Here is a 17,575-nt window from a genome sequence, read left to right as displayed (position 1 = left end):
AATGAAATCTTTTCTGTTGTATCCTGCATTGTATCAAACTAAATTAGTAACATAGTTTACACATCATTCACATGTATACACATGTTTAAGTTATTTAAAAAATCTAGCTACATTTTCAGGAAGGTTTTAATAAAAAGGTTTTTAGAGATCATAAAAATATTTACCTTTTAGCAGGATGGTTTATTTTCATGCTGATGTTGGAATTTTGGGACAGTGCTATTTTGCATGACTGTTTAGAAAGACAACACATATTCTGCTTTAACTGTAGCTGGAATTGACTTTTTTTTAAAAAATAGACTCAGTCTCAGACCTTTGAAAATAAAGGCATTTTTATTGCTAATTTGATTCTATCAAAATGACTTCTGAATCTCATAGAAGAATTTTAGTTGTTACAGGTAGACTTGAGGTGACAATCACATGTATTTTTATCATAATAGAACAGTACTGGGATAAACTTCTGCCCCTTTTAATTTTATATGAATTGGTACTCTAATTATCGGGCACTGAGTCTCAATAACTTCTGGTGCTGTGGCATTCTGTTTTCTCCCAGTTCTCACAGGCTTCAAACACTGATTTCAGAAGTGCCTCATTACTGCATAATGTTCCTGGTTCATTGTCATGAACAGATAGCCTGAAGTAGAATGTATGCTATTTAAAGACAACAAAGTTTTTTTCTTTTTAGTTTTTTTGTTTTTTTACGTTTGAATAATACATTAGTGTGAAAAATAGCACCTTCAATATTAAGTTTTGGAAGCCAAATTGAATTGCACAAAATTTCAAAAGTTTGTGTCTCAAATGTTACTTTACTACTTATAAAACTCTGTGTATACCAGGTAGGGAAAGCATCTCATATTTATTTAGTAGCTTTCCAGTACCAGGCACTTCAGATACATTGTATTATTTAATTCTCATAATTGTTCCTAGAGGCAGGAATTATTACCCTCATTTTATAGAGGAGGAAACTGAGAGTCAAAGAAGTAAAATGATTTGCAAAACTAATAAGTGCAAAGCAAGGACTTACTTGAACCTGGACCTGACACTGAAGACTGTCTGCCTTTCCACTCTACTGCCTGGAGTGAAGGAGAGGGAATGTGTGTAGTGAAGTATGGAAATGAATAGCACCATCTGGAAGGGCAGTTCTGCCAAGTTCTAATATGAAAGGTGCTGGACCTCATTATAGCAAACATTAACGTAAAGTTGAATCCCTTTACTGAATGATCCCGCTCTTACAAAACACTCTGAAATACATTTTAGTTCTGAGTTCCCATCCATGAGGGTACAGCATTGGCCATAATTGCTGCTGCTGTAACTTTGTACATTAATGGCAATTTTGTGAGGCTAGGTGAATTTTCCTATTTAGCTAGAGCTTGATTGTTCTCTCTAGACTTCCCTTAATTTCCTGCTGAGATCTTATTAAACATTTTGAGGATGAACTAATCAGTGTTTTGCATCCTTTTAATAATGTGAATGCTTTTTCTTCAGCATAATTTAATGTGAGACTATTCAGATGGAAATAGATCGAAAGACTTCCTCACCAGTCATGGTCTCTGAAAATGGGCTCGCTTAGTGATGCTGATGGGTGGGCAACCTCATTAAGGTTTAATATGAGGTAGAAACTTCAGATAAACGTTTGTAAATGGGCAACAATTTATAAATAACTTTTAGTCATTTATTCTTTCATTCTCAAAATTAATGGTTCCAGGTCACTTGTACATACTGAAATTCCTTCTGGGGGTATTATGAGAGGAAGGTGATCCATTCACAAATCTTCATAGCCAAATTGATAAGCTTTTGATGCTTATGCTTTAATGCCTATTGATTGATGCTCGAAAATCAAATTTGCTCTTCCCTCACCCTAGTGGATCACTTCAGCATAAAATTAGAATGCTTAATTTGAAACAAATTCTCCCAAAAGGAGAAACAGCTCTAATTTTCCTGTAGACGCTATCTGTACTGCTTCTTTGGGTTTAGTGTTAGATTACATTAGTCCCTGGGTCAAGATAGTTCATTGGCATATTATAACTTTTAACCAGAAGCCAGAGTATATTTGGTAGTATGCTGTTGTATGAGGTGAAAATATGTTTTGATGACTTTGATGGCAAGAATCTTTTAATATAGTTTCACATCATTTAAGTATGTAGAGACATGGGAAATAAACCAGTCTTTTTTTTTTTTTTTTCTTTCTGTATGCTACAGGGTACAGATTTTAAATTTTAGCAGCGTAATTCAGATTTTTGCCTTATGTACTGTATTACTAATCTGAATATTTTCCAAACTTTTTGAAGAAAGTTCTTGTGATTTGGTTTGAAGCAGAGTTGGAAATCATAAGCTGCTTGTGTAATTTTCCGACACCTTTACGAAAACTGAAATAGTCAAATGCTTCCATATCTAATGTAATGGAACAATTGTGTTATTTTCAGTTATTATTTGGTTTAGGATGATGAACTCACACAAATATAACCATTTCTCTTACATTTGATACCAAGACCATTACCCTGGCTTGTCTTATGGAGAATGAAAGCATATTTTAAGTTATTTGTATATATATATGATTTATCTTAATGGTATCGGTTCAACTAATCCTTTTGGCTCTCATTTATTATATAAAAATAATTTTTTCCAAATACCATTAAAAAACATATCTGAATGGGATGATAAGATAGAAAATTTCAAGATTTTGGAGTTCAGAGTAGGTACAATAGATAAACTACTTTTACAGAATGGTTTCTGAATAAGGCCCTTTCTTATTCAGGTGTACCATTAAAATACACATGAGTATTTAAAAAATACTCACTTACACTTATCATCATCTTATACTTTTCTTCAGTGTTAGTGACTTGGTAAGGAAATTGGTCTTAAACTGTTAACCTCAGCAATTGCTTAACTTAGTTTTACATCTCCCACAAAAACTATCCCTGAGATTTTACTGTGAAACTCTACTTACATCCAAAATCCTTTTATTTTCCCACCAAAGCAGGGATTCTTTTATTTGCATACATTTTTCTTCTAGTTGTACTGAGGTTTAATTGACGTACAGCGCTGTATAAGTTTAAGGTGTACAGCATAATGATTTTACTTAAGTACACTGTGAAATGATGACCACGGTTCTAGTGAATATCCATCATCTCATAGAGATCCAAAAAGAAGGAAAAGAAAAAAATTTTTCCTTGATGAGAACTCTTAGGATTTACTCTTAACAACTTTCATATATAACATACAACAATGTTAATTACATTATTTTTTTAAATAAATAAGTTTATTTATTTATTTATTTTTGGCTGTGTTGGGTCTTTGTTGCTGCGCATAGGCTTTCTCTAGTTGGAGCGAGCGGGGGCTACTCTTCATTGTGGTGCGTGGGCTTCTCATTTGTGGTGGCTTCTCTTCTTGCGCAGCATGGGCTCTAGGTGTGTGGGCTTCAGGAGCTGAGACTCGCAGGCTCTAGAGTGCAGGCTCAGTAGTTGTGGCGCACGGGCTTAGTTGCTCCGCAGCATGTGGGATCTTCCTGGACCAGGGCTTGAACCTGTGTCCCCTGCATTGGCAGGCGGATTCTTAACCACTGCGCCACCAGAGAAGCCTGTTAATTACGTTATTATTGACTGTATTCCCTACACTGTACATTTCATCCCCCTGACTTACTTATTTTGTAACTGGAAGTTTATACCCTTAATTTCCCTCATCTATTTCACTCATTCTCCCACCCTCTGCCCCTCTGGCAATCACCTGTTCGTTCTCTGTATCTATGACTTTGTTTTTGTTTTGTTATTTATTTTTTATTTTTTAGATTCTACATATGAATGAAATCATATGGTATTTGTCTTTCTCTGTCTGACTTATTTCACTTAACATAATACCTCTAGGTCCATCCACGTTGTCGTAAATGGCAAGATTTCATTCTTTTTAATGGCTGTGTAATGTTCGTGTGTGTGTGTATGTGTGTGTACCTGCCACATCATCTTTATCTATTTATCCATCGATGGGCACTTAGATTGCTTCCATATCTTGCTATTGTGAATAATGATATTTTCATACTTTTATGAAATGGTCTTGTATAAAACTATATTATGTTAAACTATACTATCTTAATGATATTAATATATGTGTAATCTATATTTAAAATTCCATAGAATCTAATTATTGTCTGTCAAAGAGAAAAAAATAACATATAGAAGTTTCAGTAGTTGAAAGGAACTCTAAACAATCTCAAAGCAGACAAAATTTTGGAAATATAATATACAGATATATCTGGATAAACTTCACATGTTTTCCTGTGAGCTGTTTCTTGAGTTGTTTCACATATTGAGGCTTACTGTGGTGTCATGATAGCTAGAAGAAATCGTAGGAGCAAAAAATCTTAGCTAAGAAAATGGGTGATGTCACTCATTTGCTAGAGAAAGAGATTGTGGGAGGATATAGATTCTGAGCTGGCTGAAGGTAAAGATTAAGGGAAATTTTCATAAGGATGAGAAAAATAAAAGTTACAGTATTATCTTAGCAATTACTTTCAAATAGTGTCATAAAATAATAAAGAAAATTATGTGAAAATGGTGATATAATTTTTGGAATTATTTCTAGAAAAGATGTTTAGGGGTGATGATGGGGGTGGGGCAAAGGAGAAAGAAAACATTAATAATAAAAAATGGGAAATCTTACAACCTAACATGACTATCTACTAGGAGAGTATTTATCAAAATTTTATTGAAAGATCCTAAAGTTGTGTTTGTTATAATGAAAAATATTACATTAACATGGCTCTTGATAAGATGTAACCTGTATCTCCAAATAAAATTTTCACATTTCCCTTATTCCAGTGCAAATCAGATTATAGCCATCACTTCATGGTAAATTATAAAAATAATCAATACATTTAAGATAACCATAATATGACAGTAAATGATAACCTCAAACATTTTTGATCACTGTGTTTGTTGAAAATGTCAGATCTTATTCTGCCTACAGTAGATCAGGGAACCTCAGGAAGGTGGAGGGATTTCGTGATATAAAATAGTTAAAATTTAAAGCATTTGATTTTCTGTTTTTAATTTTATTCAGCCAAGGATTATAAGACTCTCTCAATGCCTCCTAAGTGACAAATTCATTAAATATTTATTGATCATTTATAATATTGGAATATTAAGCCCTGCAGTATTGGATGTTATGGGTGCTGGAGATATGTAGTGAAAAATACCAAGGTCAGTGTTTTCATAGCATCCACATTCCCTGGGAGAAGAAGGACAATAAAAAGAAATGACAAATGCATGTAAAGTATACCAATTTGCATTAACTACTATCAGGAAAAAATTAAGAAGGGTAAGAGTAATTTTTTTTAGGGTAAGAGTAATTTTTTTTAGGGTAAGAGTAATTTGAACAAATTACCCTAGCCTAGCTTCATTGTAATAAAATATTTCTATTCTTGTCCTTTCTGTTGTCAAGGAATTTGCTAATAATAAACTCTGATAGTATAGTGAGACGCCATGACTAATTACGCATAATTGGTTTCTTCACTTTTTCACAAATTACAGAGAGCAGATTATGATTCCAGTAAATTTGGATCATGCATAGAAAAGATTTCAGGTATAAGTGATCCACGGAAATAGACACTGACATCTTGTTTGCTGCCAGAAGCCACAACTAAATGGCTAGCAGAGTGTTGAATTAGCCCATGGACAGATGTATGGGAGTCTTGGAGCAAAATAGTTTTAATCAGGGGTGATTTTTAACCCTCTTAGAATTTTTACATTAGATGTAGCTAAATTGGATTGAGTACCTAATTTATTATCAACCTGGTTTAGGTTTTGGTCACTGAAAGCATACATCTAAAATGTAACTGTCAGAAATCTGAGTAAGGTGTAAGCCCATTTGTCAGTAGAGTAGGTGATTCATAGTAGGTGATAAATAAATATATTTTGAGGGACTAGCTTGTTCTGAGGAACTGAGCAGAAACTGAGGTTACTGCATCCCTGAAGGCTTTTGCTCAGTCTTGGGGCACAGAAAGGTAGAGGACCCAATCCACTATAGATAAAACTTTGTTGGGAAAAATATAAACCTGCCAAAATTTTAAAACTTCTTATGAAATATTCTTTTTCAAGATTTAATTCACATACCAGACCATTTACCCATTTAAGGTGTCCAGATTTATTTTGTATATTCTCAGGATGTGCAACCATCATCACAATCCAACATTAGAACATTTTGTCCCCCATTAAAGAAACTCCAATCCCATTAGCAGTCACTCCTCATTCATCCAAACCCCTCAAATCCTAGGCAGCCACGTATTTAGTTTCCATATGTATGGATTTGCCTATCCTGGACATTTCATTCAGACTTGTTATGGCCAAATAAAATTCAATTGTTTAGAAAAGTTTGCCATATTTTGTTTATCCATTCATCAGTTGATGGACATTTGAGTTTCCACTTTCTGACTATTATGAATAATGCTTCTATAAGCATATGTGTGCAGGTTTATCTGTGGAACTGTATTTTTATTTTTCTTGGGAATATACCTAGGAGTAGAATTGCTGGGTCATATGGTAACTCTGCATTTACTTTCTTAAGGAACTGTCAAACTGTTTTCCAAAATGGCTGTACCATTTTACATTCCTATCAGCAATTTATAAGGGTTCTAATTTTTCCATATTATCACCAACACTTGTTATTGTCTTTTTATTATAGCTATCCCTATGGACTTGAAGTGGTATCTCATTATGGTTTTGATTTGCATTTCCCTGATGACTAATAGTGTCAAACATCTTTTAATGTGCTTATTGGTCATATGTATATCTTATTTAGAGAAATATCTCTTCAGATCTCTTTGTCCATTTTTTAATTGGGCTATATGTCTTTTCACTGTAGAGTTGTAAAATTCTTTATATATTCTAGATACAAGTCCTTTATCAGATATATGGTTTGCAAATATTTTCTCCCATTCTGTGAGTCCAGGGATTGGCAGCTTTTCTGAAGTTACATTATAAACCATCATGAATAATCTCATTATATTTGAGAGGATGTTTTGTGGTAAAGGGATGAATGTTCATGAAACTACTGTGATTTTAAGGACCCTGATCAAGCCATTCAGAAGTATGGTTGGAAATGCAATGAGGTAGTATTTTTTAGAAAGACTAGGAAGATTTCCTTCCTCTTCTTTCCACCCACCACTTAAACTCATAAAGAGTTTTTTGGTTTTTAAAAAATGAGAACTTCTCTGGAAGGGTGTGAGGGTGAGGTTTAACACTGGCCCTGGATGTGCCATTCAGTCATCTATGTGTCATAAGTTACTTCATTTAGTTTTCATAAGATCCCACTTCACCTCCCACCAACCCTTCCAGTTCCTCACTCCTGTGCTGTTTCCTCTACCATTTCCCTGCTGTTTCAGAAACCTGATTCTTCCAAAGAACCCTTTCCCGTGGAGCCTCCTGGAGTGGGTGCTGCTCATTCTCTCGTGCTCTGTGTATCATAGATCCCCCAAATCTCATGTGAGTTGCCTGCTATCTGGAAATCATCCCTATCCCTTCTCTTTACTGTAATTCACTGACATCTTGGCCACTCTCTCACGTCCATCAAGGCTTTAGTATCTTTCCCCTCAAACTTGAGGCTTATTATTATTTATTATTATACACTATTTATTATTATTCTAGGTGTCTTCATCCGTGTATTGACTGCTCATTTCTTCTTTACTACATCCAGTAATTCCCTACTGTCCGCTAGATTAGATTCAAACTTCTCCAAATAGTACTCAGTGCCTCTAACTTAATTGTCCAACATTTTCATACCCAGTGCTTGATGCTAACTGACCATGAAAACCAGAGCTGTCCTTTTTGTGACCCAGCCAACTCCTACAACCTGTGTGTGTTTCTAGCTCTGTGCTTTTGCCTGTGTGATTCCTAGTATTTAGACTGTGCTTTTGCTTGTGTGATTCCTAGTATTTAGACTCTGCTTTTCTTATTCATCTTCTGTCCATCATTTAAAACCCTATTTCAGTTCTGCTTTCTTTTCCCCGACTGCTCTTCGTGATTTCCTCTTACACTTGTTTGAGCCAGACAGTGATTACTTATTAAGAACTGGTTATTTAATACAGTTTCTGTACAGTTCAATTTAACACTTTAAGAGCACTCTGATTTTTCGTGGTTTTGTGCTTGTAAGACTTTTCTTATCAATTGATAATAGACTTCTTGTGAGCAAGTAAATGTCTGCATATCTACCACAGTGCCTGAAAAGTGGCACATGGTCAGTAAGCGCTGGTGTTTGTACACTGACTCCCTGATACCTTTGGGAATTCTTCAGTCGCTATCATTGAGATTATCTGAGTTTTGTTTAATAATAATAATGATAACCTATTATCTTATGTTGATTTTGGGAGGAAATGTGTGACTGAGATCACTCTGCACTTTCCTTCTCTTTGGTTGAGTCTGATTCCACATGAATGTGTTTTTTACACATTTATGAATAGACAGTGTTGGTTTTATGACAGTGCCTCAATATTGAGGTCTCAGGGCCTACATCCAAATACCGTAAAATCGTTGATGATAGAAGAAAAGTATACACGGTTCATGTCCTGTAGTTCTGTATGAAAGCTTGGGGATTCTCTGAATATGATCTTTAAATTTTTTTCTTTTTAAAAAGCAGCTAACCAACATTATTAAGGCACTATTTATATTTGAGTGTTTCCTTTTCTCTGAGTGGAACAGCAAATCAACAGTGTGCAACCTTCGTGCTCGTAGATGACAGAGGACAGTGAATTGTGCTTATTTTGAATACCCACTTCTGTTGGTTTTAGTACAATGCAGTATCTGTGCTAATTTCTAGGCAGCCGTCTGAAATCTGCAACAGAAAATAACTGATATGTCTGCATAAGCAACACACTTAATCTTTGGTAAAGTAATTTGAAAATTTGCATTACATTTTATCAAGTGATAAAAATTTTAGATAGTATGTTTCTAAAACCTCTCAGGCGTAAAGTCTACAGTGCTCTTGCTATTACTTGAACATCTTGCTCAACTATCTTGCTGTTACTTCTAAAGAAGTGATAAAAATGAAAAATGTGAAGGAAACAGAAATCAGAATTGGAAGGACATTTGTGGTGCCAATGATATACATTTACCATAGCACTTATCAAATTGTCATTATTAGATTTTTTTTTTTTTGAGGGCAGAGGCTATGCTTTATTTTACTTCTGAACCTAGCACAATGCATGGTTCATAGGTGCTCAGTAGATGGCTGCTGAATTTATATGTTTTTGGAGTGAGCTAATATATAATGAAGCTTTAATAATTTAGACTGAAAAAGTAGATTCTTAATGTTTGACTCACTGACCACAAATTATATATTAATATATTCATAAATAACAATTAATACTCATATTTAATACTTGAAAAAATGCTTTTTCACAACTACTGAATTCTTGAGCAAGTGAATGACATCCAGTCCAATTGACCAGGATACTTACACATAATATGTACATAATGTGTATGGGCTTGATCTCATATCTGGAAGTTATGAATAGCGTGGTTTGGATTTTAGTCATTGTGGAAACATTTAAGCCTTATAAATGTGAACCATGTCCTTTTTCTTTCCTTGTTTTAAAATTTTATTTTCCTAGAGATGATATTCTGCCTATCTTGCCTCTTCTTCACACTCAGGTAATACTTGTCAAATGTGAAAATTGTCTTGACAGAACACCAGAGAACTTTCTAGATATGAGATATTCAGAAACTGGTGCTAAATCACAGGGCACTACAAGAGGTAAAGCTGATGATTAGATAGAAAAAATGCGAAGTTAAGCTATAGGTCACCATGTCCCACTCCTCCCTTCCACATATTCCTTCCACTTTAAGGAAACGCAGAAAAGCTTTTTCCTTAATTATGCTTGCTCTCTCAAAGTATAAGAAACTAAAGTGTCTCTTACCAAATACCTACATTCTTCCTGTATTCCATTCTCTATCAAGTCCATGTTCCTCAGGATGTTTTTCTGAAGGGGATGAGTCTGGCTTCTTTCACGCAACATAATTATTTGGAGATTCATCTATGTTTTTACATGTTCAATAGTTTGGTTCTTTTTCTTGTTGAAATAGTATTCTATGGTATGGATATACAAACATTTGTTTTTACCAATTGATGAGGAATTTTGAGTATTTTTAATTATTTTAATTTAATTATTTAAATTTAATTATTTTAATAATTTTTAATTATTTTGAGTATTTTTAATTATTATAAGTATCTCTCTCCCAGAACACTTTGTTCATAACTCTAATGGAACATTTCTCATAGTAGGTTAAACTAGGTTGTTTTCATACATCCTCCATTAGACTATCCTGACCCTTCAAGATGGCGGAACTGTATCTTTTTCATCCTTGCTCTCCCAGCCCCTAGCATAGTGCTGTAGTTTCAAATTGGTACTCCACGTAAACAACCCTCTTAGGTGAAGCCAAAATTTTTTCTTGATCCTGTACTGTCTCCATCATCACCACTTATTGATTCATTCAAATCAGAAGATTGAGAGATGTTTGTTTGCTTTTTTTTGAAAATCTACTTTGTTTAGGTATAACTCATACACAATAAAAGTCACACATGCTTTTTTTTCTAAATTAAAAAATTTTAATACAATTTCTAAAGATTATACTCCATATCTACCTATATTGGCTATATTCCCTGTGTGGTGTAATACATCCTTGTAGCCTATCTTACACACAGTAGTTTGTACCTCCCATTCCCTCACCCCTGTGCTGCCCCCCACCGCACCCCCGCCACCGGTAACCACTAGTTTGTTCTCTGTCTGTGAGTCTGCTTCTTTTTCTTATGGTGACTAGTTTGTTGTATTTTTTAGATTCCACAAATAAGTGATATCATAGAGTATTTGTCTTTCTGTGTCTGACTTATTTCATTTAGCATCGTGCCCTCCAAGTCCACTTGTGTTGCTGCAAATGGCAAAATTTCATTCTTTTTTATGGCTGAGTAGTACTCCATCGTGTATGTATGATATGTGTGTGTGTATGTGTATATATATACACATATATATGTATAGTGTGTGTGTATAAATATATATATAAATATGTATAAGTATATATATATATATAAATATAAATAAATATATATATATGCATGCCACATCCTCTTTATCCATTCATCTGTTGATGGACACTTAGGTTGCTTCCTTATCTTGGTGATTGTAAATAATGCTGCTGTGAACATTGGGGTGCATGTATCATTTCAAATTAGTGTTTTTGTTTTTCTCAGATATATACCAGGAGTGGAATTGCTGGGTCATGTGGTAGTTCTATTTTTAGTTTTCTGAGAAACCTCCATACTGTTTTCCACAGTGACTGCACCAATTTACATTCCCACCATCAGTATATGAAGGTTCCCTTTTCTCCACATCCTTGGCAGTGTTTGTTATTTGTGTTCTTTTTGATGATAGCCATTCTGACAGGTGTGAGGTGATATCTCACTGTGATTTTGATTTGCATTTTCCTGATGATTATCAATGTTGAGCATCTTTTCATGTGCCTGTTGGCCATCTGCTTTCCTCTTTGGCAAAATGTTTATTCAGTTCTTCTGTCCCTTTTTTTTTTTTTTTTTTTTTTTGCCATGTGGCATGGCTTGTGGGATCTTCGTTCCCTGGCCAGGGATTGAACCTGGGCCCCGGCGGTGAAAGTGCCGAGTCCTAACCACTGGACCACCAGGGAATTCCCTGCCCATATTTTAATTGGTTTTTTTTTTTTTTATGTTCAGTTGTATGAACTGTTTATGTATGTTGAATATTAATCCCTTATTGGTCGTATCATTTGCAAATATTTTCTCCCATTTAGTAGGTTGTCTTTTTGTTTTGTTTATGGTTTCCTTTGCTGTGTAAAGGCATTTGTTTAATTAGGTACCATTTGTTTATTTTTTCCTTTTATTTCCTTTACTTTAGGAGATGGATCCATAAAATATTGCTGCAATTTATGTCAAAGAGCATTCTGCCTATGTTTTCCTCTAGGAGTTTTATACTACAAAGCTACAGTAATCAAAACAGTATGGTACTGGCACAAAAACAGACACATGGATCAATGGAACAGGATAGAGAGCCCAGGAATAAACCCACACATTTATGGTCAATTAATCTACAATAAAGGAGGCAAGAATATACAATGGGGAAAAGACAGTCTCTTCAGTAAGTGGTGCTGGGAAAACTGAATAGCTATGTGTAAAAGAATGAAATTGGAACATTCTCTAGCACCATCTACAAAAATAAACTCAAAATGGATTAAAGACCTAAATGTAAGACCAGATACTATAAAACTCACACATTCTAAGTAGCTAGATCAATGACTTTGAAAAGTGTATAGAGCTGTATAAACCATCAAACCAATTAAGATATAGAACATTTTAATCTCTTACCAAAGTTCACTCTTGTACCTTGACAGTTTCAAACTGTCAGTCTCTTGCAACCCTCTGTCCCAGGCAATTACTGATCTGATTTCTATCAATATAAAGTGGTTTTATCTGACTTAAAATTTCATATAAATTAAATTATTCAGTATGTACTCTTTTTTATTTCCAATTTCTTTCAATTTGCATAATATCTGTAAGGTTCAACCATATTGCATTGATTTGTCCTTTTAATTGAGGATGTTTAATCCATTTACATTTAGTATAATCATTGAAGTATCTGGGTTTAAGTGTACCATCTACTTTTTTTTTTTTCCCATTTTGTCACCTCTACTTTTTCATCTGTTGCTCATTTGTTGACTTCTTTTAGGTTTATTGAATATTTTTTTTGCATGTGTGTTTCATTTTATTTCCTCTGTTGACTCCTTAGCTATACCCTTTATTATTCTTTTTAGTGGTTGCTCTAGGGCTTACAATATATGTCCTAACATAGCATAGTCTATGTAAAAGTGACACTCTACCTTTTCGTGTTTCCTACATCCTTTACAAACATCCCACTTCTCATTTCACAAATATAATAATGTTAATCAGTATTATTCCATTTACACTTTTTCTCAAATTCACTTTTTCATTTAAAATCACTCAAATGACTTTCCTTTTTTTTCTGGTACTAAGTTAACTCCTAACATGGCTTATCAAATTCATTATGCTTTGAGTCTTGTCCACATCTCTAACTTTATCTACTACTGCTTCAATTCCAGGAATACTGATTTTCTTACAATTCTTCAAATACATCTGGCTGTTTCAAACCTCTGTGTCTTATATAAATTGTTCCTCTGTCTGGAATACCCATTCTCTTTTGCCATTTAAAATTTTTTTCTGAGGGATTATATGTCTGTGAAACTTTTCCTGACTCCTCTCCCTCCAGACAGAATTAATTATTCTCTACTCTGTTCTGCTTCTGTGCCTTCTGTATACTTGTATTAGATGCTTCTTGCACCATTTCAAATTTACTTGGCCTTACCTCTTATTCCAGCTACAACTACATTGACCATTTCTGTGAAGATGCTGTCCATCTTCCTGCAGATACAACTTGACAGTGCCCTGCCTCAGTTTAACCTCTCACTCCCCCACTCTAACCTTCATGGATTCTTTATTTGATGGTGAAATAGCATGGGGCACCCCTGGGATTTTGCCCAGCACTCAAGCATGTGCAGCACAAGGAATGATGGGGAGTTATTGCCCTGGGGGACACCCTTGACCAATGAAGAGCAGAGAGATGAGTAAATGCTTCCTGCTTTCTTTCCCTGGGAGGTTATTAGGTGTCCTATAAGGCTGAGTATCCAACCATCTGTATGGGTAGCCAGTCAATTCAATAACAAATCTTTTTTTGACTTTCCTTCCTTCCCGCCTTTGCTCCATCTTCTCTAAATCTTGTTCCCCGAATCATACTTCTTTGTCTTAGGCTCTGTGTTCTGAGGAAACCAGGCTGAGAAAATACAACTATTACCTGTACAACATTGTCTTTAAATGTGTTGCTTCTTCCAGACCAGTGATTTTTCATACCTCTTAAAGCAGTAATATATTAAGCCCAAAAATATACAACTGGTAAAAGTAGAGCAATTCTGATTGGAATGAGAATGAAGCCAGAGGTTTTGTAAAACAAAAAACAATATACTAATTAAGCTATGAACTTCATGAGAGTTAGAATATATGTCTTATTAATCTTTGACTCCTAAGAACCTGGTATAGTGCCTGGCTCCCAGCAGGTAGTCAATAATATCTATTAAACTGAACTAAATTTAATTGAGGGAAACTAAAGTGTATAAAATATAAATAATTTCATTTAGTCTACAGTGATTATGGATAAAAGAAGAAACAAAACAAATATAGTCCTAATACTTTTTCTGGAAGCATGAGGTTTATTAGAAAAGGCAATAAAACTTTTTCTGTAAGCTCAAGTTTTTCTATTCTTGACTTTGTATATTAATTTTCAGATGGTTGTCCAGGCTTCTGCTTTATGTCATCAGTAATAAATTGAAATTGAATTTTTAAAAATCCCCCACATTTTTTTCTTTGTTTTTTGTTTTTAATTTTTATTTATTTATGGCTGTGTTGGGTCTTCGTTTCTGTGCGAGGGCTTTCTCCAGTTGTGGCAAGCGGGGGCCACTCTTCATCGCGGTGCGCGGGCCTCTCACTGTCGCGGCCTCTCTTGTTGCGGAGCACAGGCTCCAGACGCGCAGGCTCAGTAATTGTGACTCACGGGCCCAGTTGCTCCGCGGCATGTGGGATCCTCCCAGACCAGGGCTCGAACCCGTGTGCCCTGCATTGGCAGGCAGATTCTCAACCACTGCGCCACCAGGGAAGCCCCCACCACGTTTTTGAAATTGTTTCTTAATAAAGGTGAAAGGGGTGGGAAAGTTATTTACAATTATTTTATGGTCATCAATGTGGAACGGGTGAGATAAAAAACTAAAGATAACATCTAGAAAATAAATATGCCACTACGGAATCAAAGAGCTGCGAATGGAAGCTCCTCTTATGTACTGTGATGATAGTCAGTATTGAAGGGTGTCGTCATTTCTTTTTCTTTTTTTTTTTTTGTCGTAATTTCTTAAACATGACAAAAACTCCAGAGGGATAGACTTCTTGAATTAGTTATTATGAACAAGGTTTTCTGAGCATTCAGAGGTGGGGAAAACAATGAAAACAACAACAACAACAACTTCCCTGGAAATTTATGCTCTTAAAAAATTTATCAGGGTATATTTTTGTATGAATAAGGTATTTTATCAGTTGGTCCATCAATTCACCTACTCACTCAACCACCCATTATAATGGTGTTAAGATTGGCATTTAAAAAAGCCTACGTGAGAATCTGTCCTTTACCATCAGTCAATGAATTTTTTTCAATCATATTTCTTTAAATAAGAACTTTAAACTTTTATGGATAGCAAGTTAGTGACTGATTTCCATTTTCTTTATTGTAAAAATTGGGCTTGTTTATGAGAGTTGTGAGAAAAATATAGTCTTAAAATACATCTATCCAGTCATTCAACATACATGTCAATAACACATACTTTGTGCTGATTGCTAGGATTCAGTGGTGAATATAGTTAGTAGATTTTAGAGATGGAAGGAACACCATGAGATGTTATAGGATGAGCTGGTAAGGCATAGTTACTGACTAATGAGACACAGACATGGAGAAAGGTTGTGGCTTGCCCAAGATCAGAGCTTGTAAATTATTCCTCAGAATATATAAGGTTATTTTTAGATATCATTTTGACTTGCATTAATCTTCTAAGCATTACTGAATGATAAACTACAAAGATAGCCAATGGTAAAACGCCATTGCACAAATGAGAAACCATTAAAAAGGATACTCTTTAGAAGAGGGAGGGTTAGGAATAGATTAGGATGGAGTGGGGGAAAATATTTAGGATCATTTCAGTTCATCTGGAAATTTTTCAAACTTGAGTCTTTTCCCCTGTTGAGTTGCATATGGCTTAAAGAGTTGAAAAATAAACTAATGTTTATTGAGAATCTAATGAGAATCTAATATATGCTAGGCACTTTAATGTATATTAACTCATTTAATATTCACAACTACTCTGTAAAATATTGTATTGTTAAGTCTGAATGGCTGTTTCAGCTTAGTGTCAGAGTGTGTGTGTCATTCCTTAACGGTTGTCATTGTCCAGAGTCTGACACACAACTCTCGGTTCAGTAACTGGACTATTATGTGGTCAACCAGAGGTTAACGGGCCCAGGCAAATTGGTCCCTTCTAACCAAACTCATAAGAGTCTGGTTATAAATCAGAGCATCAATTTACAAGTCTCTATGAGGAAATTAACTGCCAAGTAGACCAAATATTCATGTCAGCTTGTCAGAACATTTTCTTCCCTGAGGAGAAGGACGCTTGGGAAATAAAGGACAGGAGAATGCCAAGGAAGTATAAAATTAGAAGAAAGTGAGTTGAATGCCCTTAATAAGGAGAGTGTCATGCAGTTACTGGAGCCCAATGTGCCTTCCCCACATAGGAATATATCTGCCTGGCTAAGGGATCTGAATACTATTATTACCGAGTCAGGTCCCTCTGTCAATATTGTTTAAGATCATGGCCAGTTGTAGACTCAGCTGCAGTAAGAGAGAATAGATTGGGAGAATCTGAGACTTTGTTCAAAACAAGCCCTCTAGTTTGGGCCAAGCATCTGCAGATGCTAGAAGAAGGAACAGAGAGGCAGTTTATGGAATAAATATAGTAATCGGGTTAGAGATTATGACAATAATCATCTCTAACAGTGACTCAAGATTTATTATGTGTTAGAAATTGTGCTAAGAACTTTACAGCAGTTACCTAACTTAAGTCGCACAGCAACCATCTCTGATAAACGCTGTTAATATTCCTATTTTATAGATGAGAAAACTGAAGTTTAGAAAAGTTAAAGAAATATACTGGAAAGTGGAATCTTAACATAGGATAGTCCAAACTGGATTGGGGGCATCTCGAGGTTACTGTGTGCAAAGTTGAACTCTTCATTTCTTCTTAAAACACATTCCTCCTCCAGGTCTGAAGCCTCTGGGTACTAGATCCCTCCTTCTCTCCCTCCCTCCTTCCTTCCTTCTCTCTCTCCCTACTTCTATCCTTCCTTCCTTCCCTGCTTCACTCCCTCCACTCTCAGTTCCTGACATCAGAAAATCCAGTAAATTTTACCTCCAAAATGCATAGTGGATCTTCCCCCTTTTCTCCAGCTCTGCAGTCACCACTCTAGCCCAGTTATGGACCACCTCCTGCAGCCGCTAGCCCCCCTCCCCTGCAAACCAATCACTGTCCAAAGAGTGGTATTTTTCTTTATTGAGGTGTAATTCATGTAACATAAAATTAGTCATTGTAGTCATTTAAAAAGTGTACAATTGAGTAGCTTTTAGTACATTCACAATGTTTTGCAACCATCACTACTATCTAATTCTAGGACATTTTCAAAAAGAACGCCTCATCTGTTAAGCACTTTCCATTCTTCTTCCCTTGGAAACCACTGATCTACTTTCTGCCTTCATGAATTTGCCTGTTCTGGACATTTCATGTAAATGCAATCATACATTTGTGGCCTTTTGTGTCTGACTTCTTTCATGAGAAATAATGTGTTCAAGGTTCATCCATGATGGAACATGTATCAGTACTTAATTCCTTTGTATGGCTGAATAATATTT

The 17,575-nt window shown here is 35.2% G+C and overlaps 1 protein-coding gene and 1 non-coding gene across 2 annotated transcripts in view; one reads left to right on the top strand and one right to left on the bottom strand.

Annotated features, from left to right (window-relative positions):
- SLC44A5 (solute carrier family 44 member 5) overlaps positions 1–17,575 on the top strand; it is a 372,145-nt gene that overhangs the window by 40,067 nt on the left and 314,503 nt on the right. The gene's annotated exons all lie outside the window — the stretch shown is intronic.
- On the bottom strand, positions 11,604–11,675 carry TRNAE-UUC (transfer RNA glutamic acid (anticodon UUC)). Its single transcript has one exon. It is a non-coding gene; the product is annotated as a tRNA-Glu (tRNA).

The sequence above is a fragment of the Eschrichtius robustus genome, chromosome 3 (assembly GCF_028021215.1).
Source record: "Eschrichtius robustus isolate mEscRob2 chromosome 3, mEscRob2.pri, whole genome shotgun sequence".
NCBI lineage: Eukaryota > Metazoa > Chordata > Mammalia > Artiodactyla > Eschrichtiidae > Eschrichtius > Eschrichtius robustus.
This window is presented reverse-complemented; position numbering and strand designations above follow the sequence as displayed.